General features: G+C 46.0%; 1 long non-coding RNA gene across 1 annotated transcript; it reads left to right on the top strand.

Moving 5' to 3' along the window:
* The first annotated feature begins 4,675 nt into the window (after positions 1 to 4,675).
* LOC122669317 lies at positions 4,676 to 22,065 on the top strand. Its single transcript, XR_006333990.1, has 3 exons — positions 4,676 to 4,789; positions 13,791 to 13,796; positions 22,055 to 22,065. It is a non-coding gene; the product is annotated as an uncharacterized LOC122669317 (long non-coding RNA).
* The last annotated feature ends 1,760 nt before the right edge of the window (positions 22,066 to 23,825 follow it).

Genomic DNA, 23,825 nt, shown 5'->3' on the forward strand with positions numbered 1-23,825 from the left:
CCCACATGTACAAAGCACTGCATGAGTTGCCCAAGAAACCCAAAAGAGAGAGAAAAGAGAGAAGGACAGAGAGTGACCATACAGTTGGGCTCCACCTCAAAATCATAGAGTAAGTAAAATGGGGAAATAGGAGACAAGGTTTCAATGACTCATTAGTTCCCACTATCTTTTGAAGAAATCTCCATTAATGTTTAGATTCTATTTTGAAGAGATTGGATCCATGAAAATAGAACCTTCAAACTCATCCCAAAAAGTTAAAAATTAATATAGTATGCATAGAAATTGCAAAGTATTTGAAAAACAATTCTAGCAATGTCACCAGAGACAGATCACCGAAAATCCATACCTGCAGAGAAATATTCTAAAACACATCTTTAATACAGAAAAGTGTGGGTAGATGAACTAACATGGACCAAAAACTGAACATATACCAAGTTCCAATGCATCCAAACTTATTGAGCTGTAAATTACCACAATTTAATGGAATGCCCATTAAACCACAGAAGCTATATCTTATAACAAAATTCACAGAAAATATAATTAAAACAACAAAATTGCATCCATAAGTATGAGGTGAAATTAGTCTAAATGCAAAGGCCAGCAAGTATAAGATCAAATGGATCTATCCAACAAAACATAAACATCTTCAACTGTTTAAAACTAAGCTAAACCATCCAAAACGAAGCTAAACCAAACAAACATCTACCAAAACAAAGCTAAACCAAACATCTATCCAACAAAACATAAACATAAAAACATCCATTCAATTAGTTCATGCTTAAAACTAAGGATCTAACCACATCTTCAACTGTTCTGGTTCACTTGACAAATATGTTGTATGAATTTTGGCTTGTCTTCATCACTTGCAGTCAAGAAAAGACTAGCCATGTCCTTGTCTTTCATTAAAGCTATTTTTTCTTGGACTTTCAGTAAGCCATCAATACCATCAACCTTATCAACTGCATAAGCTACACTTTGTGTAAGTTCGGTCCGTGTGATGTTTTTGTTGACTAGGTTATCTATGGCAGCAGCTATTCTTTTCAAAGGACTTGTAATTTTTTCAGCACCCCCTTTCTTTTTCTTCTCTTTACCAGTTATAACATTTGCATGCGGCCGCCCACGGGTACGACTGCCACTCCCACGATCACGACTGCCACTGGCAATGGGAGTGGAATGAACATCTTCATATAGAACGGAAGTGTCAACCGCATTGTCATCCATACTTGGAGACTGAACCATATGGTCATTGTGAACATAGTCAGCTGGGTGCATGGCATCTTCTCCTATTGCTATCTCATTTCCTAACCAAATCGCAAGGGCCATATGGATGGGAAGCACTTTACGTGACTACCAATACTTCTGTTCCTTTTTCTACCACAATCAATTAAAATATATTGTAATATATGTATTGTCATATAATAGTTGTAAATACATTCTTGAAAGAGAAAGATTATTACTTTGAACTCATTCCACACGTGTTGTGGTGCTTCAAACCTCAGCTCCACTAGATTCCAGCCCATCCCCCTATTCTTTTGTAAGTCACACAAATATTTCACCCTTGCTTTCCAAACTCTATAATGATTCCAAGTTTGTTCCCAGTCATATATCATGCCATGCTTGTTTTTTATGGCATTTGCTATCTCCTGCCACTGTTCCCTCCTCAAACCATTGTCTCCAGTTTTTCCACTTTTATGCTGTTCTATGAGATGTTCCATCATGCAGTAAGAGACTTCACTGGGATATGTACAATATCATGTGACTTCTTGGAACCTTTCTCTGTAGCCATTAAATCTGTTGTGCTTGACTGATGAAAAAACTATTGTACATATAAGAGAAATACTAAAGAGCGTAAATTAACAATGCATACAAGTGCAACATACCATATTGACATACAAAACAATATGGTAATCACAATAACCAAACAAAACTTGTTCAAACTAGTTTAATGTAAAATACGCATATGCGTAGCACAAGCACAAAATAATGGGCATTGTACATTAAAACATATTGTTTCTAAAAAGATTGAGATAACTCAATCTAAACACATCCACATCATACAAAATGTCCATATTCAAACTTGTTCAAAGTAGACTACGCAAAAGCAAATTACAAACATATTCAAACATTTTAGTTCCAAAGAAATTGAGATAACTCAATCTGAATCATTCACATCATCAAAACCATTGAGATCATCATACATATCATCATCATCTACACCGCCTCCCATCCAGCTGCCCCACATGTTGTCAGCCATGCCTTCTCGGAATTGATCCCATTCCACATTACCAGTACCTTGAACAACATTATCATCATCCTCAGATTCCACATCTGTTTCTACTGTTATGCTAGCATTGTTGGAAGTAGATCCTTCTTCTTCCTCAGCTTCAAAAAATGACTCCTCTTCCTCATAACTATTTATAGTCAAACACAAATTATGAAGAAGAACACAGGCATTCACAATCTTGACTTATGTCTTAAAAGGATATTCAGGCTGATTTTTCAATATCTTGAATCTTTTCTTCAAGAGACCAAACGCACATTCAATGCATTTACGCAAAGAGGCATGTCGCAAATTAAACAACTCCTTCTTATCTTGCGGTCCCAAATTAGAGTTTTTCCACTCTTTCACATGATATCGAACATTACGGAATGGTCTCAAGAATCCTTTCTGATTAGAAAACCCAGCATCAACAAGATAGAATTTGCCTTCAGGTACCACTAACCTTCCTTCTCCTACCCTGTGTATGGCATTATCCAATATTCGAGAATCTGATGCCGATCCTGCCCAGCCAGCAAGTATATATGTAAACTTCTTGTCAAAATCGCATGCAGCTAGGATGTTTTGGGATATACATCCATGCCTATCACGAAATGAACGATCTTGTTCTACTTGAACCCATGCTGGGATATGTGAACCATCTATGGCTCCAACGCAGTCCTTGAAGTATGGATAGAATCTACTACCGTTACTTGTGATTCGCTTATGCGTTGTTGTACTTGGAGGCTTGAGCAGTAGTGGGTACAATTTCATTATTCCATCAAATATCTTGTTAAAGTATCGACTTATAGTCTCCCCAGAATGGCCAAACATATGTGAAACTACTCGGTTCTTAACATTATGGCCAACTGTGTATAAAAATATCACCACTTGTTCCTCCACTTGCACTAATTTGTTGTCATACAGTAGACCCCTTTGTCGCAGCATGTCACATAAGCTATAAAAAGCCCTCTTGCTCAATCTTATCAAGTTTCGACACGTCCTCTCTGAACCATCAATAGTTAGTTGTGTCTCAGTAATGCCACGGAGTCTCTGAACACGGTAAGGCTCTTTATGAAGGAACAGTTTTGAATACTTCTCCACTGCTATTGCAACAGCAGTAGCCGCCAAGATGATTACTGTCTGGATGGTTTTCTTGTCAATCTCACCGTCACTATCACTCTCTATTTCCATGTCATCATCAGTATCTCGATCATAATCCATTTATAAGCTAAGATGATTACTCTCTTTCACCTATCTCTTAAATATTCTTGAATTACAAAAAAAAAAAAAAAAAAACAAAACAAAAAATCGTTAATACAAAGCAATGTGCATACTTGATGTAACAAGAAAAATCTACAAAAGAAGAAACAACTAAAAAACAATCTTCATAAAATTGATTGCTATATCTAATAAAAGTAGGCCAGCCTGCCTCTTTGACAAAATTTGTCAAGATTGTGGCCTCTCCCCTATTTATCTAATTAGATTGGTTGAACTCTCAATCTGAGTTTTAGAAGAGGTATCCTATAACTATCTATCCCTTATGCTATTAACTAGAGTCTCCTAAGATTCTCCCATTATTATTATACATAATAATAATGGCTTCCTGTAAGCCTCTCAAGGTGGAATCAATTGGGACTCAGAATTTTAGAGGAATCTAGCCATCAAAGTAACTTGATGAAAATCTTCTTTATCACATTATGGATGGATCTGCCACAAACTGGAAAAAATCTAGCATTCCTCTCTTTCTAAATGGTCCAATAACTAAGGTTTTTATAAAAAGAATCCATGCCTAAACTACATTGATTGCAGATAAAACCAAATATAGATATCTCTAGAACTTCCAATAACTATACTACATCTCAATCATAAAAGTAATAGCTGAAAGGAAACAAGCTGGAGTACATCTAAGACAATGGTTAAATAGTTTGGGTTGGAACATAACATGGGATTGATAGGATAGACTGACGTTCTATAACAAAGATGTAGACAGTCCATTAAAGAAAAAGAGAAGTGGCTTTGTCTTGGGTGTAGACCTCAATTCATCCTATACAGCCTCAAGATAGACTGTCCGAATCAAATAATTTTACAGATGCCCATCCCCAAGGAAAACTATTTCATTGCATTAGAATTTACTTTCTGAATTTTCAATTCACAGATTCAATCATGAAATGGCTACTTTTTTTGTGTGTGTGTGTGGGGGAGGGGGGGGAGATGAGGTAGAAGAAAAGAATATAGAAAGTAACTGAATCCAAGAAAGTTACTAAAAGACTTGCTTTCTAATTTTTGACCTGAAACTCAAATCTAATAAATTTCTAATTCGCTTGCAATTTTAGCAACTCCGGTAAAAGCATTCCAAGTACCTTAAAAAAAAATTCAGGAAAAAAGACTGAATAAACACTAAATGGACAAGTATTTGGACCTGGTTTTGACAGACTTATGCTTACAATAACCACTTGGACTGGAAGTTACAGAAGCATGAGGGCATGGGTACCGAAGCATCAATCTATGCAATTAAAGAATACAACTCAGGTGAACTAAAACAGTACAAAGAGAGAGAGAGAGGGAGAGTAGTTCCCTTAGCTAGCTAGGGGAAAGGTAGTCAAATCCACAAGCAAATAAATGTAAGAGGAATTAATGGAGGATTCAAGGACTGAAACAAGGGCGTGGGGTGGGGAGACCATGTGACCCTTTTCACCATTAAAAGAAATAAAGAGAAATTCTATTTATAGTTTAAAAAAAAAATTTGAAAATACCCCAAACTCTCTCTCTCCCTATGTGCTATTTATTTCATCGAAAATAGAGCATTTTACACTAAGACAGACTCGGCTACTACTAGTTAGCATCTGGGCTGGTTGGTGGTGTATACCCATCACTCACTTCTACTTCTTCTTCTTCTTTTTCTACTAATACTACTTGGGAGTCTTGGACTTCTATGGCCATGGGCATGGCTATGTGTAAAACAGAGTACCCTGGCTATGTCTCTGTTAATAAAGTCTCTGGCAGAGCTCTCTTCTATTGGCTCACTGAAGCTGTTCATCTCCCAGAATCCAAACATTTGGTCATTTGGCTCAATGGAGGTCATTCTCCCTCTCTCTGTTTGTGTTGTTGGTGTGTTTAGGGGAAGGTGGTTCTACTGTTTGTTTTGTTTTTTTAATTTTTTTTTGAATGTGTCTAACTATTCTGCATTTTTCTTGTTCAGATTGATAAACTACAATCTATTTTTCGTCAATGGGAACATGTACGCTTGAATGAAGGAGGGCACATCCATCTCATGAAGGAGTTGTTTGTTGGCTGTGAAAGCATTGAATGGCAGGTATTACAGCCGAAGGTGAAAAATCACCTGTTTTTTGAATTTCTAGCTAATTCCTTATTTTGGTTCAAACTGTTGTAGATTGCCACTTAAGATTGGATGTACAAAGGCAGAAACGAATTAAAGACTAAATCAAAAATCCAGGTGTAAAAACTCACCTGAACAGGAACCCTAGACAAATCTTCAGTTTACACCTGAAAGAAGAACACCCAAATTAGAACTAAAACCCTAAAAAACAAAAAATACAAAATGCAAACTCCATGTTCTAGGACAGAGAGCGAGAGAGAAAGAGAGAGCACAGATGCAAAATGGGTATGAAATATCAGAGAGGGAGTGAGAGAATCCGACAGAGAGAGATGAAAAGAAGAATGAGATTTAGGAACGACATACCCAGGGAGCGAGAGAATCGCGAGACACTCCTGTTCTTTCGAACGGTAGCAGAGAGGGAGCTATAGAGTCTGAGAGTGAGATCTGATCTTGCTCTCTTCTTCCCTTCGCGAGACACTCCTGTTCACCCTTCTCTTCTCAGTCGCGAGAGAACGCAGGTTGCGATAGCCAGGTTTTTCGATTTAGGGCAGATAGGTATGATCCTCTTGGATTATCCTATTTATACCTAGGCTGTAATTTGTAATCCAAATCTGAGTTCTCCTATAAAGGTGAACTCAGATGAATGATCTAATATAGTGTAAAATGTAGAATTACATAATTCTTGTCGTCCGTTGGAATTAGGATACCAAACGGTTTAAAAAATTCAGAATCATGGTCCAACAGAATGATGTTCGGTCGATTTACACAACCAAACGCAGTCTTAGACATGGATCTAGTCCACATTCTCAGGTTTCTTTCCATCCACACTTGGTACATGGTAACCCAGAAAGCAATTCAGAATTGGGCTTTTACTACATTATTGGAAGGGGCTTCATCCTTGAAGAAAGGATTCCAATTGAGCCGAGCTTGAACCACTCATGGACTGGATGTGGTTGGCAACATTATCATTCTCAGCCCAATTGAAAAACTCCATAGGCTTGGGACTCTCTCTCTCTCTCTCTCTCTCGGAAGTTGATATAAATCAAACTCGTGGACCTACACTTCTCTTCCAGGGTCACACCTTTTATATTCGTAATTTATTTATTTATTTATTTTTTGAAATGGGAATTGAAAAACATATCTTTGACATGGCACAGGAATGTTTGGGCTGAATCTGGGGCTAAATACTAGAGAGGAAATAGAAGGGATATTGTCATGACTCAAATTCATATAGGCAGGGTTGGGATATAGAGAATCCGGATCTTCTATCATACTCAGTAATGAGGGGTTTATAATTCTAAAATTCATTTCGTTTCGCCTCGCCTCGCCAAAATTTGGTATAAGACCCAGAGCTAAAATGAAACTGCTTTCTGTAATTTTTCATTTCAATTTTCGTAAATTTTGGTCAATTTTGCAAAATTTTCAATAAATTGGGATCCCCAATTTTCAATAGATTTTAGTTAATTTTGATTTTTTTTTTTTTATTCTGTTTTTTTTTAGCTAAAGATCAACAATGTGTATATTGATGAAATGTAAAGTACAAGTAGGATACTGAAAATTAAAGAAACATGACCCAGTTGTTCCTTACAAAGGCTGGATAGGAATAGAATGAAGGAAAAAGTATCAATTTCTTTCACGGGAAAAAAGAACATTGTCACTTTCACATGGATCATGTGTCCTGACACAAGAGCGCAAGCAAAATTATTGCTCATTCCTTGTAAAATATATAATAAATCTCATTCATATTGATGCCCCTGTGTCTATTCTCATTAGCCCCTACACTAGTGGAAGGAAGGCAACAATCTTTTCTCCTTCTTTTAAGATAAAAAAGAATGAATTTAGAATTAAAGCATCTGCTAGATGTGTGTACAATTTAACCAGGAACTTGGGATATCCCAACTTGGATTTAGGAGTCTTCTCCAAGTCCAAAGGTCAATAGATAGAGTAGGAGGATTGGATGTAGTGAAAATGATGTGTAAAATTTAAACACTAATTTGGAATATTCTCAAATTTTCTTTCCCCCCATTGACCAGACTACGTAATGAAGAGGCATGCTTGTTATGTCATTTCTACTTCCTTTTTTATGGTTGTTGTTAGTACAGAAGAAGATGCTTGGTTGTTGCAGTTATCCCTCAAGTAGGAAGAGAGAGAGAGAGAGAGAGGGAGAGAGGAAAGTAGGAAACCCATAGATGTATTTGTTGGAGAATGGAGAGCAATTCATTTGGAACCCATCTAATACATTCCTTGGGTCACCACAGTGCCACACAAAGATACTCTCCCGTGAGCTCATGGTACAGAAAAAAGTTCTCTTTAATGAGCTTTAAAAGTTCTCTTTAATGAGCTTTAAAGGATCCAAACAGGTCTCGAGTACTCTCACACCCCCCCCCCCCCTCCCTCGAGTCCAATCTCAACATCTTTTTCTTTTTGATTTTAATCTCCATCAGCGTCAGAAAAGTCCTTTCACGTCTATAAACCAGATCCAAAATGCCAAATCTAGCACAGAAAAATACCAGACCGGTCACAAGTTGGATCGATTCGGTCTCGATTTCTATAAGATTGCCATTCCAATCCAAATTTGATTCTTCTCAAGTTTTTTGAGTTTGTTTATTTTATTTTTTGCTTTGAATCAAGCATTACTTTAAAGGAAGAAAATTTTCTATGGGAAAATGTGTGTCCTTCATTCAGATATAGAGAGGTGGGATCCAAAAATAAAGGTGGTAATTATTACCTTATTGATGTCGCTGCATTAACTTCCATTGGCCCTGTGCATGTATAGGAACCACACTCTCCCTACAAAGAACTTTAACCTATAAATTAAACTTTGTTAATTAGTATTATATCCCTGCTATGTCCCTTTTTATATTTTTAGGGTTTATTTTCTTTTAACTTAAGATCCATTAGATCATGGATTTTTCTAGTTACAGACACTGTTTCTTTTAGGGTTATCACAATCATTTTTGGGACTACTGAAGCTTCTACAGGAGTAAATATTGGGATATCACCTGATGAGGCATAAAACACCCCACCTATCAGAGGCTACCACGTGGCCGACCCGACCTCAGTCCGAGAATCGAGTTGGGCCGAGCACTGAAGCCGAGGCCGAGGCCGAGCTCGCACAAGTCAGCTGGGGCTAAGGCCGAGCTCACACAAGTCAGTCATAAACTCCTGACCGAGCATACACAGGACATCCTGAGCTGAGCTGACTGCCGAGACAGACCTAACAGGCCGACCTCCCAGGCCGACCTCTCAAACCGACCTCCCAGGCCGAGGTGACTGCCAAGACCGACCTACCAGGCCGACCTCCTAGGCCGAGCCCTCCTCCACAGAGGCTACCATAGCGCCCCACCGGGGATCGAGGGGCCACGTCAGCACATCCCGAGAATCACGGGATAAGGATCGAGCCACGATCCCAGCGCAATACGAAATCGCAATTTACATGGACTCTTACCTTAATAAGAGTCCGACCCCGAAAATAGCTCTCCACTCCGCTCTACGCGAGAGAGCCTTCCAAAAGAAGGACTCCTACCATACTAGGACTCTCCCAACCGCCTCATCTCATCCTCACTCTATAAATACCCAGGTATGGAGCACCATTCATCATCTTGCTTTTTACTACACAGTTACACTGTTGCGTTGGAGACCTGACTTGAGCATCGGAGAGTCCTAGGCCGGAGCCACACCGGCCCTCTTGCGCTCATTGCTTGGTTTTTGCAGGTTCATCCACGGGCGAACCAAGCACCGGAGGTTTTCACACGCAACAGATTTGGCGTCGTCTGTGGGAACGACATCAGCAAGCATCGTCGTTTCTGCCAATTCCCAGAGCAATAATAATGGTGCACACGAGGTCAGGACAGCATGGCTCTACTTCCTGTACGGAGGAGCCGCACCCGTTGTGCGACAGGCGATCACCGCCCCGAAGCCTCTCGGCAGGGGATAAAGAAGACCCCCTAGGGCGGGTGGTGCGCAGCCCATCACGGGCACCATTCCCCCTCCAGAGAGCGGGAATGGGGGAGGTGCGCTAACCACGGCCGCGGCTAGCCGGGTACAGGCCGAGCCAAGTTTGGACGGGAATGGCCTACTAGCACCGCCACCCTTGCCGGAGAGTTTGGACCCAGAAGCCCCGGCAAATAATCGACAGGTTATGGATTTGCAGCTGCAGATGCTCCACACCAACGAGATGCTGCGCGCCTTCATGAACCAGATGGCCCGAGGCGGGCTGATGGGCCAGCCGTCGGCCGCGCTCCCTCCAGCTCCGGTCCGCGCTGAAAGAAACTTGCAGCAAAATGGTGGCCGGCGTAGGGCCGAGCCGAGTCGGGCTGCGTCCTCGCACCCATCTCGCCAGAAGACTCCACCTCCGTGCCCCAGTAGAGGCGCTCGGCGGGGTGAACAAGAACATCGCCAAAGCCCGCGAACAGGGCAGGAAATTGAACCGGCCGGCTCTGTAGCAAGGAGGTCGGTATTTTCTGGATGGATCGGAGAGGACGAACCGCCGAGGAGATTCCGAGAACAAAGGAAAGACCCGGTTGAAAGGCGCGCGCCGAGACACGGAGAAGGATCGCGTCATACTCCCCGGCGTCAGAGCTCACCTCCCCGAGAAGAACAACAGGGAAGCCCCCGAGGGTCCAACTTCTAAGAAGAAAAAAGAACAAGGAAGGATGGTGAGGACCGAGCTGACCAGAATGGCCGACTACAGCGGGACGACCGACCCTATCGACCCCGGGCCTAGGAGCCGGTTGGCCGAGCACCTGAAACCGAGCTAGAGAAGCGGCTACGAGATTTGGCCGAGCAAGTGGAGGGGTTGAAGAAACAAGCGACCCCGGATGCCTACTCTTTGGTCGGGCGTCACCCGTATCCTCCCGAGATCATGATCGCGCCGCTACCCAACGGTTTCAAACCTCCCCCGTTCGACCGATACGACGGGACGACCGACCCGACAGATCACATCAACTACTTTAATGCGATGATGACCATGTACGGGGGAACCGAGATCGTCTCTTGCCGAGCCTTCCCTGCATCCCTCAAGGGCGCGGCGACCTCATGGTTCTCCTGGTTGCCGTCGAATTCCATAAAAAGCTTCGCTCAACTCGGCCGAGCCTTTGTCACGCGCTTCCAGAGTAGTATGAAACATAAGAAGACCACGGTCAACCTCCTCAGCGTGAAGCAAAGGCCCGACGAGTCGATCCGAGCATTCGTCTCCCGCTTCAACAAGGAATCCTTGGACATCAAGGATTTGGATGAGGCCACGGCCCATACGGCTATGAGCAACGGATTGGCCGACATGGACCTTATCAAGGACTTGGCCTGGAAGCCGACAAAAAACCTGGCCGAGCTCTTGGAGAGGTGCAACGAGTTCGCAAATATGGCCGAGGTCCTCCAAGCCCGGAAGGGCAACGAAGGTCGTATCGACAAGAAAAGGCCGACAACAGACGATAGAAGGGAAGACAAAAGGCCAAGGACGGATCGCCGAGCTGACAGGTCGGATCGAGCATGGAGCCCCGACTACACGCCACTGAATGCGTCTCGCAAGGAGATCCTGATGCAAATACAAGATGGGGGGTACATCCGCCGACCCCGACCGATGCAAGCGGGGTCATCTCGAAATCCCAACAAATATTGCCAATTCCACAAGGACACCGGTCACGACACCAAAGATTGTTATCAGCTGAAAAGAGAAATCGAAGAGCTGATAAAAGCGGGCCACTTGAAGCGATATGTCAAAGGAGGCCGAGAAGATCGTGGAGGTCGGCGGCCTGATGACCGAGATCAAAGAAGAGCCGAGCCTAAGGCCGAAAACAAGCGAGTTGAAAGAGACGATGACAACGTCCGAGCCGAGAAGAAGGAGGACGGATCCGGGCCGAGCAATGACAAGGGAGCCCCCATATACACTATCCTCGAAGGGCCCGGGCAAGAGAGTACTCGAAAGGCTAAGGCAAACGCTCGCTTCATCGGAGTAGCCGAGATGCCCGCCAAGAAACTCAAGCCGGCGGTGACGATCTCCTTCACCGAAGCCGACCTCGAAGGTATAAGTTTACCTCATGACGATGCTTTAGTGGTGCAGGTAGAAATTGCGAACAGGCCCGTCCACCGTGTATTGGTCGATACCGGCGCATCCGTGGACCTTATGTCACTAGAAGCGTACCGGCAATTTGGCTTCGGCGATGATGCGCTCAAGCCCGAAGGCACCTCGCTTCACGGGTTCTCGGGAGCGGCCGCGACCATCAAGGGCTCGATCGATCTACTAGTCACAATTGGGCAAGCTCCATGCCAGGCGACGATCCAAGTCAAATTCATGGTGGTACGGTCGGTAGTGGCTTTCAATGCCATACTCGGTCGTCCTTCATTGACCGCCCTCCAAGCCATCATCTCCCCGACTCACTTGAAAATGAAGTTCCCCACCGAGAATGGTGTCGACGAGGTCCGAGGCGATCAGAAGAAGGCACGAGAGTGCTACGCTACTTTCGTCAAGCAAAACAAGGGTAATGTTCGAGGAATGGCCATGTGCGTCGAGCATCTCCCAGAAGATCAGCGGGATGAGCTTATCGAGAGAAGAGGACGACCCGTGGAAGACCTGACCCCACTTCATCTCAGCGAAGATGACCCAGCAAAGGTGGTCCAGCTCGGATCACTACTAAATGAAGATCAAAGGAGGCGGCTCGGAGTTTTCTTAAAAGCGAACGCCGATGTCTTCGCCTGGTCAGCCGCTGACATGTCAGGCATACCCAGACATATAGCCGAGCACCGACTCCATGTGGATCCGGGTCGAAAACCAATCCGGCAGAAGAGAAGGAACTACGCACTTGATCGACAAACTGCAATCAAAGAAGAGGTGGAGAAGCTTCGCCGATCAGGATTCATCCGAGAGGAGAAATTCCCGACCTGGTTGGCTAACGTCGTCATGGTCCCTAAACCGAACGGGAAGTGGAGAATGTGTGTTGACTACACCGACCTCAACAAGGCTTGCCCAAAAGATGAATACCCATTACCTCGGATCGACCTCTTGATCGACGCCACGGCAGGTCACGAGATGCTGAGCTTCATGGACGCGTACTCCGGCTACAACCAAATCATGATGCATGAGGAGGACGAGTCGTACACGGCCTTCCGAACTGACCAAGAGAATTTCTGCTACAAGGTCATGCCGTTCGGACTGAAGAACGCCGGAGCGACATACCAGCACCTCGTGAACTATATATTCCGCGGGCAGATCGGAAAGAACATGGAAGTCTACGTGGACGACATGTTGGTGAAAAATTTGAAGGCCGAGCACCACTTGGCCGACCTGGAAGAAGCCTTCGGCGTATTGAGGAAGAACCAGATGAAGCTGAATCCCGCCAAGTGTGCATTCGGCGTAACCTCGGGAAAATTCCTCGGCTTCATGGTCTCTATCAGAGGCATCGAAGCCAATCCGGCAAAAATCAGAGCCATCCAAGAGATGAGTCCTCCAAGGACGATCCGAGAAGTACAGAGCCTAAACGGACGTGTGGCGGCGTTGGCGCGATTCATGTCGAGATCGGGCGACAAGTGCCTACCATTCTTTAAGGCCCTAAAGAATATGCGGAACCCAAAAGACTTTATCTAGTCGTCCGAATGCCAGGAAGCTTTTGAAGAGCTGAAGAAATATTTGGAGAACCCGCCTCTTCTCAGCCGACCTGAACCAAAAGAGGAGCTTCAAATCTACTTAGCCGCCACTCCCGTAGCGGTCAGTGCGGTGTTGATCAGAGAAGAGAGTCGAACTCAAAGGCCGATATACTATATCAGCCACGTTCTTGTTGATGCCGAGACAAGGTATTCCGGATTCGAGAAGGTAGCATTCGCTCTAGTCATGGCTGCAAGGAAACTAAGGCCGTACTTCCAAGCTCATCCGATCGCGGTACTGACCGACCAGCCACTCAAGAAGATATTGCAAAAACCCGACGTTTTGGGACGGCTGATTTCCTGGACGGTTGAGCTAAGTGAATACGATATAAGCTATCGATCGAGGACGGCGATAAAAGGACAAGCCCTTGCCGACTTCATCGCCGAATGCACGGGTTCCGAACATGAGGCCGGAGAAGAAAAGACAGTCGAGGAGGTTGGGGCTACGGCCGACCCGATTTGGACCATGAATGTCGACGGCTCAAGCAACTCCGGAGGAAGCGGGGCCGGCCTAATACTTGTAAGCCCCGAAGGCTTTCTGGTCCAATATGCCCTAAGGTTCAAGTTTCCTGCCTCGAACAACGAGGCTGAGTATGAAGCCCTTCTAGCTGGACTTCGAGTCAGCAAAGCTATGGGCATAAAGCGGTTGAAGGTGCGAGGAGACTCCCAACTTGTGGTCAACCAGGTCAACGGAGACTACGAGGCGAAAGACGAAAGGATGATAGCATACCTGGGCCGAGCCCAAGATCTGATCTCCGAGTTTGAGCACTTTGAGATGACTCGAATACCGAGAAAAGAGAATGCCGCGGTGGACTCCTTATCCAGGTTGGCCGAGGCCGACCTCCAATACCTGAGCCGGTCAGTATACATAGAAATATTGGAGAAGCCATCCTTACAAGAAGAAAGCGTAAAGCACATTGAAGAGGACGGGCCGACCTGGTTGGACCCCATTGTCAACTACTTGGAGAATGACCTGCTCCCGGGGAACCGAGACGAAGCAAGGAAGGTCAAGATCCGAGCTTCCAAGTACTCGATGATCAACGGAGTACTCTACAAAAGGGCAATCTCGGCCCCTCTTCTCCGATGTCTGGGACCGAAGGGGGCAGAGTATGCACTAGCCGAGGTGCATGAGGGAATATGCGGGAGTCACATGGGCGGCCGAGCTCTTGCATACAAGATACTTCGGCAAGGATTCTATTGGCCAAGAATGCAAGAAGAGGCCATGAGATACGTGAAGACGTGTGAGAAGTGCCAACTGTTCGCGCCAATCCCAAGCCGACCAGCAACAAAGTTAAGCTCAATGCTGAGCCCAATCCCATTCGCCATGTGGGGAATGGACATTCTCGGAGATTTCACCCCGGCATCGGGAAACAGAAAATACGTAGTAGTAGCGATCGATTACTTCACCAAGTGGGTCGAGGCCGAGCCCCTTGCCACCATCACTGAGAAGAACATGGAGAAATTTTTCCGAGATAAGGTCATCTACCGGTTCGGACTACCGAAAGTTCTCATCACTGATAATGGCGCGCAATTCAACAATCCGGCCTTCCGAGAGTTCTGCGAGCACTTCCACATTGACTTCCGACCCATCTTGGTAGCTCATCCGCAAGCAAATGGACAAGTAGAAGTGTCCAACCGAACATTATTCGCCGGCATTAAGAGAAGGTTGGATGAGGCCAAGGGGAGATGGGTGGAAGAACTCCCAAGTGTCCTATGGGCATATCGGACGACTGTAAGAACTCCAACCGGGGAGAGTCCATTTCGCCTCGCTTATGGGACCGAAGCCCTCGCACCGATTGAAGTTATGGCCTCATCGTACCGAGTGCTCAACTTCGATGAAAAGACCTATGAAGATGGGCTGAGAGCAAATCTTGACTTCCTCGATGAAGTCCGAGAAAATGCCCTACTCCGGAACGCGGCGTACAAACAGAAGACGGCAAGCTACTATGATTCAAGAGTCAAAGAGCGGCATTTCCGTCAAGGGGACCTTGTTCTCAGAAAACTCAGCGCATCCCAGCCGAAGCAACAAGGAAAATTAGCACCAAATTGGGAAGGCCCGTACATAGTCTCCAAGCAAATTCGCCCTGGCACGTATCGCTTGCAGACGGGGGGCAAGAAGGTACCGAGACCTTGGAACTCTGAAAATTTGAAGAAGTTTTTTCAATAATTGAGCATGCTTGTATTCGGCTTCAGTTTCGACATTTGATTCAATAAAGTCTTTTTCTCCAACACTTAACGTATTGGCAAGCTCCCAAGTTGAAGTCGTAAGACCGGTCCTCATAGACCTGGCCGACCTCAAAGACCGACCCTCATAGGTTGGCAGCCAAGTCGTAAGACCGGTCCTCATAGACCAGGCCGACATCAAAGACCGACCCTCATAGGTCGGCAGCCAAGTCATAAGACCGGTCCTCATAGACCAGGCCGACATCAATGATCGACCATCATAGGTCAACAGCCAAGTCGTAAGACCGGTCCTCATAGGCCAGGCCGACCTCAAAGACTGACCCTCGTAGGTCGGTAGCCGAGTCGTAAGACCGGTCCTCATTGACCTGGCCGACCTCTCAAGGGCCGACATCCCTGTTTGGCCGAACCTAACAAAGTACAAAATTAAGCTAAGGCATTAGGCTCGGCCAGGAAGGATACTCGGCCACGAGTCCGCTTATATGATAGCCTCTCCAATCGGACCGAAGGGAAAGGCGAGTTAACTAACCAAAGCGAGGATCACATTGACCTCGGGCGTTGTATGACCGAAACCGCCGACCACATGAGGCATGGATAAAAAAGAGACGAGTTCCTAAGCACGGCTAGTGAAACGACTCGGCAGCTTGGCCACAAACAAAACAGAATACGCAAGGAAAAGAATACTGAGGAAGCCGAGTTCAAATACTTAGACAAATTCTGGCAAAAATAAGTTGTTTTATTCATTGTAAGCCGACTGATCGGCACGGTTACAAAATTGGGCAGTTCGGCCCCACAAAAAAAAAATATATATTTTTACATCTCCGTCTCCTCGGTGTGGGACTTGGAGGCGACCTCGAAAGCGTCCACGGTACTGGGCTCGGCGGCAGGGTCTTGGGGTCCAGCTCCCCGAGGGAGGACGTCGGCCGAAGTAGGTGCCTCAAGGGCCAGAGCTTGGGTGACCTCGGCTCCCTCCTCATCTGCCATCTCCCCTGCGAAGGTAGTCGCATCATCATCAAAACGGGAGAGATTGAGATCTGGGTACGCCGCCTTGATCTCGGCCAAAAGTTCAGCTCGGCCTGCCTCAAAACCCTCGGCGAAGGGAGGCTTCCTGATCTCATGGCAGATATCGGCGTACTCCTCCGATTGGAGATAGTCGCTGACTGTCGCGCTCCGAGCCGTGGCCAGATCTTCCTTGGCCTTCTCCTTCACCTCGGCGAGCCGAGCCTGCAGAGCCCGGACCTTCTCTCTCTGCCTAGCCACCTCGGCCTTCGAGCTCTCCACTTCGGCCTCAGCAGCGGTGAGCTTCTCTTGGGTCTCCCGACGCCTCGAACGGCATCCCGGGCGTCCCGATAAGCCTTCTTGCACTTGGACGCCCAAAGAATAGTTCTCGGTCGGAGCCGCTCGAAGCGGAGCATGGTCTCCACTGCTTTGGCGAACCCCTACAAAAAAGCATGAGAACAAAATTCAAGACAAATTACCCAGATCATATCTAATTACGAAAGCCAACAAGAAAACTTACCATGTTAAAATCTTGGAATAGGGTGGAGAGGAGCTCGAGGTCGGACAGCGCCTCGAGCTTCTCCTTGTCGGCTGGAAGCCAACCGGCATCAAGCCATTCCTTGGCGTGAGCGGCCGACGTCAGGGCCGAGTCCCCCGGAAAGAGGCGCCAGGTCGGCCTCACTGGACATTATTGGCCGAAGCCCTCCCCAGGATGTATCGGGAGATGTTGGTGGGAGAGGCCACAGGCGGAAGGCCGCCACTCGCCAGGTTTACCGAGAGCTTTTGACGCTTGATATCTCTCGGCGGGCTCCTCTCGCCTTTTCGGCCTTTCCCCTTCCTCGGAGACCCGGCTGGACCCGTGTTCTTCTCGGCCTCCAGACCGACCACCGCGTCCGACGATCCCGGCATCACGGCCTTGCCCTTGGAGGCCTTGGAGGACTCACCCCGGGGTTTCTTCTCGGCATTTTTCTTTTTCCTATCAGCGATGGTCTCGGCCCTTAGCCGAGCTGTGTCCATTGGAGGAATGTGACCGACCACTGCAAGAGAAACCGAAAACATAAAAAAACGAGTCAGAAAAAGAAAAGAAAACTAAGTAAAGGGGTCGGCTCGGACAACAGAGACGAGCTCGGCAAGGGTTCCTACCAGGGGTCATATGCCAACTCTGAAGAAACCCCTCGTCCTGAAGCTGGAGGACATCGAAGGGCGGACGCTGGGGGATCAGGTCGAGCGAGGTCATCTCGTTCTCGGTCAGGGGTAGTACCCTATTTACATAGTTTAGGTTCATCTCCTTCCACTCGGTTCGGAGAGGGCTGTTGGGAATAGAAGCAAAGAAAAAACGGGGCTTCCAATACTTGTTGAAGGTCGGCGTGCCGACCAGAAATTTGTGGCCGCCTAGAGTCGCACTCTTCCCTGATCGGCGGCAGAAGTAATACCACCCCTTCTCGGGAGACTTCTTCAGGAAGAAAAGCCGAGAGAAAACCGCCACGCTCGCACCTCGGCCCATCTCGCAGAACAAAGCGTAGAAGCCGTACACGGCCAGCCAAGAGTTCGGCACCAGCTGACCAGGAGACAAATGGAAGTGGTCCAAGATCTGGTCCACCAGGCTGAGAACGGGGAGCCTGAACGCATACTTGAAGGGTGTCTCGTACAGAGCCACCTCGCCGGGCCTAATGAAGCAGGCCATCTCCCCGGGGTTAGGAACTCGGAGCTGGATGTCCTCGGGGATGGCGTAGGTCGTCCTCAGATAGTCGAGGTCGGCCTCCGTGGTTGTGCTCGGAACGGTGCCGACATTACCTTCCTCGGGCTCAGGGGCGTCGGTAGACGAGCTTACCGAGCCAACCCCCATCTCGGACGAATCTCCCTCGCTTGATTCCTCATCGGATGAGGACGACCCGGAGTTCTCGACCCGGTCTGCGGCTGTGGATTGGGCCGCGTGGTCAAACTCCATGGGTAACAGGGGCTCGGCCACCTCGGCCTGACGAAGCTCCACTACATCGGGCTCGTCTGAGGTCGAGCCCAACAGGTCTATGGTGGGAGAGCGGACGGGGAGTTCTCGGCTCGGACTCGCGCCCTCTGCCGCCCTGGCAAGCAGTTCGCCCATAGGACTACTACCAACTGACATACTGGGAGGAGAAGACTTACTGGTTGAAGAAGAGCTGAGCGGGAACGAAACGACGGCCGAGTCGATCACGAACGAAGCTTCGGCCGAGTCGTTCACGAGCAAGCAAACGACGAGATCTACCGAGTTGACGGTTCCAAACTTGCCGAGAAGTCAATAACTTAGAGCAGTGAAGAATGAATAGTTAGGAGTCGCCTATTTATAATCCTTGGGTTTTACTGATCCAACGGTCGACCAGAGATCAACATGATCCAACGGCCCAGATCAAAGGACGTTTCGAATTCCCGAGCCCGCCATAATGACTCTGCTGACGTGGCACGGACACCCAACCGTCGGATCGTACAACGTCAAATCCGCAGCAATAAATAATCTCGGTCCAACCGCAAGAATCTTCCAGAAAAGCACCCAGGAAACTTCACTCATCAACGCCGAGCCGACACCTGATGAGTGGGGGGGCCTGTGATGAGGCATAAAACACCCCACCTATCAGAGGCTACCACGTGGCTGACCCAACCTCAGTCCGAGAATCGAGTTGGGCCGAGCACTGAAGCCGAGGCCGAGCACTGAAGCCGAGGCTGAGGCCGAGCTCGCACAAGTCAGTTGGGGCTAAGGCCGAGCTCACACAAGTCAGTCATAAACTCCTGACCGAGCATACACAGGACATCCTGGGTTGAGCTGACTGCCGAGACCGACCTAACAGGCCGACCTCCCAGGCCGACCTCTCAAACCGACCTCCCAGGCCGAGGTGACTGCCAAGACCGACCTACCAGGCCGACCTCCTAGGCCGAGCCCTCCTCCACAGAGGCTACCATAGCGCCCCACCGGGGATCGCGGGGCCACGTCAGCACATCCCGAGAATCACGGGATAAGGATCGAGCCACGATCCCAGCGCAATACGAAATCGCAATTTACATGGACTCTTACCTTAATAAGAGTCCGACCCCGAAAATAGCTCTCCACTCCGCTCTACGCGAGAGAGCCTTCCAAAAGAAGGACTCCTACCATACTAGGACTCTCCCAACCGCCTCATCTCATCCTCACTCTATAAATACCCAGGTATGGAGCACCATTCATCATCTTGCTTTTTACTACACAGTTACGCTGTCGCGTTGGAGACCTGACTTGAGCATCGGAGAGTCCTAGGCCGGAGCCACACCGGCCCTCTTGCGCTCATTGCTTGGTTTTTGCAGGTTCATCCACGGGCGAACCAAGCACCGGAGGTTTTCACACGCAACATCACCCATATAATTTCAAAATTGAAAAAAGTAATTATATGATTTATTAACCCATTTCTTAGTTTTGGAACCTTTTGACATAAAATCTACAGAATCCATTTGTCAGTTAAGACATTGAAATTCTCTTTCTTAATTTTTTTATTTTTTATTTTTTTATTAGGTAGTAAGGGAAAACATCCAATGAGGATGTGGCTACTTTAAAACCCTTAGATTGGAATCCTGGAGACGGTATCTTTGGTTTTCCTTTGATGCTAACTGACCAACTAACTTTCAGACAACTGATCCTATTTGTTCCTGTGCACCGAAATGCCCGAATACCACCAACCCTTTTGATATTTATTTTGTTTTCTTCTAATTTATTTGTAAAAGGAGATAACGTTGCCACCCACTGATTATCCAGAATTCAATGCATCTGTATCATTGGACAAATATAGAATTAATAGCACATAGATTTGTTCCATCAAACTGTGGTTTACTGACACGTCACAAGAGCACCAATCATTCTCTTTCTTTTTTTTTTAATTATTAAAAATTCTAAGTTATGGTGTTCCAATTGGAGAATTGAAGATGGTTTGCCATTTATCCTGTACACTAATCAACAAATCTAACGGCTGAAAATGCATGATCCAGTGATTCAAAAGAATTGAACTGGACATGGACCTGTAAAAGAATCAGAGTTGGCTTAATTCGTCTACATGGCCCCGAATGGATCGATTCCATGCTCAATGATTCTATCCCAATCAAGCTTGACCTACGGGGCCGCAATCCATGGTTCTAAAACATGGTTTGTATCTGTAGAATTGGTGTCTGACTCTAATATCAAATATTAAGTCTTTGATCAATACATTAAAAGTTTCAAAACTAATGTAATGCGTTAAATCAAGCCCTTTAACTTATTTCATAATAGACTGACCCAATCTAGGGTTTATACACTAGATCGAGTCCTATTAATCACATAACATTTTCGATCAATATGAATCCGACAATCGACATACAATATGAATGTGGTTTTTTTTCAATTAAAGGAGGCATGTTTGATCTAATCCGATTTGATACAGCTGATTTATATTGATATCAGTCAGGGAATTAATCACATGCTTCCATAATGACCGGACTGTGGACAATGGACCTATCCTGTATGATCGCAAGTATGACAAGAGAGTACGTTCTCTGTAGGGTTGGATAGGTGACACTTGAGTGTGGCAACCAATGAGAGTGCCTCGGCATCAAAGGGGCAGAATTTCAATCTTTCATGGGGGTTGGACAATCATTTTGCCTCCCTCTGTGTGTAAATTTGTCTTGCGCATATGCATAAAACAGATGTTTTTTTGTGTCGCAGCGTAACCTGGACCTAGACACATGGACCTGCTATTCAGGAGGGTAGGGTGGTTATTTTACCCACCCCCATATGGGCTTCCTGGCACAGAGAACTTTTGACCATATATATATATAAAAGCTACTTCAGCTGCAATACTTCTCCTTTTTTCCCTTACATAACAAACAAGTTAGTTAGACTGGTGAGAAAAGGTTATGGGCCAGACCCGTTGGTGAAATCAGCTCCCCTTATTAAAGGCAAAGTCTAGTCTAGTCAAGTCTGAAGCTTTGAAGTCTGAACGCTGGTAGAAGAGGTAAGTGAAGGAGTGGATAAGAGAGGAAGAAGAAGAAGAACAGGAGATGGCGAGTGGAGAAGTGGTGAAGCGGGCAGAGTGTGGATGCTGTGGGATGTGGGAGGAATGCACGGTGGGCTACATTGGATGGGTGAAGGAGAGGTTTGGTGGCATATGGGTTTGCGGCCTTTGCGAGGAAGCCATCAAGTACGAGCAAGCGCGGCTTGGCGTAGGCGTTGAGGTTGCGCTCAGGGTCCACGCCATGTTCTTGGAGACGGCCCATTCTGATCCTGCCATTTGCATCGCTCGCTCAATCATCCAGCTCCTCAAGAAGATCTTGTCTTCATCTTCTTCTACTTCTTCCTCTAATTCTTTTCAGCCTTCTTCACAATCTCCCTCTTTGTAGCTCTTCTTTGCCCACAAAACTAGTCATTTAGCTAACCTTTAGATGTCTCTCTTAATTACTTCTGTTGTTACTAACAGTACTACTGCTACTAGCCACTGACAGTAAGTAGTTCTTACTTTATTTAAAGATGGCTAAATTGAACTTTGATCAAGCAATTCTAACTTTTTTTCTTAATTTCTTAATTTCAAGTGTTGGGTAAGCCCTGTAATGTATTGTTAGACTGTAACTCTGAACCTTTAAGTTCTCATTCATGTTTCTTTCACCCATAAACCCAGCATATCCATGGGGAAAGATGAAGAGGGTCCCATTCAATAATGGTGCAGACCCACAATCCACAAAATGCCACTCAAATACACAAAGATGATCAATTAAGTTGAATCCTGTGACTTCTTACTGTAATAGCTTGTAAGAGCTTAATTTCTTCCACATTGACCTTAGGCTGTGCATTGTGGCCGACGATCATTGGGCTCATGTGTCACCACTAGGAAGAAAGGATCACGGGTTGCTTTATGATTATAATTAGGGTATGACATTATACCTAAAAGTTTCTGGTTCCCATAATGGTTTTGTAATTATTACGTTTTGTTCCTAACATTGATGTTGTCGTTTGGTAATCAGAAAAGATCACCGATATGATTCATGTGTACCAAGGTAACCTGAAAGAAAAAGATCATGATGTCCCTTCAAGTTAAACGGTAAAATACACGTACCCCTAAAATGCATCTAATATTCGAATTAAAATCCTCTTTAGTACCAGCGGGGCGGCGGTGCACATCGGGTGGCACAGCAGATGCCATGTGTGCCATATGTGCCACCTGGCCTCTGCTGTGCCGTCGGATGTGCACCGCCGCCCCACCGGTACTGTAGAGGATCCTAGTCCCTAATATTCCTCATGCCCCTAAGATTCTGATAAGTCCATACGTACCCCTCAAAATTTCAGGTACCACCCTTATTTTTCAACCTAAAGCCATTTAAGTCCAATCCGGTATTTAACAAGTCTCTCTAATTTTGCTTTCCCACTTTATCTCCCAACAATCATCACCACCGAACCCTCTCCTTCTCTGGATCCACATCCTCTACTTCCTTTACTTCTACTTCCATCCTACTTCCACAGCTTGTTAGCACGCCACCTGTTTTTATGAGCATCCAACGGCTGTGAATGAATGAACTCAAAATTTTTTGAATTTCACCTGAGCTTTGTCTGAACCGCCATAAACCCCCACTCAAACCAACCCAACCGGTTCTTAACGATTATACCAAACTCAGGCCACAACCCTAACTTAACAATTAACATCCTCTATATCGTTTTGTTCAAACCCTTCTTCCCAAACGAATATCAAACCGCCGTTGCTGCTCAAAACGATTCCGGTGAGATCGCAGAGTTTGGCCGACTTTTCAATGCCCTTCTTCTCCTCTTCTATGGCACCGTCTCAGACTATTCAAAGCCATTCTTTTCCTCTTCAAGCTCTGTAGAGCTTCTTCCGTGAACCAAGCTGCTCAATCTTGGAAGAAGGTGAGTTCGCAGAGTTCAACCGACGTTTGAAAACCCTTCTACTTCCTCTTTTGTAGGTCAAACTACGGTCCAGGGATCAAACCATGGTTTCCTAGGAAAACCAATTATAAACCAATTAGGGTATTGCATGCCTTGGGTTAGCCCATGGTGTCCCGAGAGTGCCCCATTTTAATTTTAGGGTTTCCCATGGTCGCCCATGGGAACCCTAGTGCATCCATGTTAGGGTTTCTCCTTCTCTCATGTGTCCCATGCAATTATGGAACACAAATGGGACGAAGAAAATCATGTCTAATACATCACATGGCAAGAGGGATCCATTCCATACTCGAATGCACAACGGAAATAAATTGATTCGAGTTTCTTTTGCATCCCATAAATATTAAATAATCAATAACTGAAGGAATCAATATAGAATTGCTAACCTGGTGAGCCTCAAGTGTTGTTCCTCCAATAGACAATGGTTCTTCCTCCAATGAGCGCTCCAAGTAAATGGATCTGAACCTCCAAAATGGCGCTACCAAGGTTCTTCAAGC

The sequence above is a fragment of the Telopea speciosissima genome, chromosome 7 (assembly GCF_018873765.1).
Source record: "Telopea speciosissima isolate NSW1024214 ecotype Mountain lineage chromosome 7, Tspe_v1, whole genome shotgun sequence".
Lineage (NCBI taxonomy): Eukaryota > Viridiplantae > Streptophyta > Magnoliopsida > Proteales > Proteaceae > Telopea > Telopea speciosissima.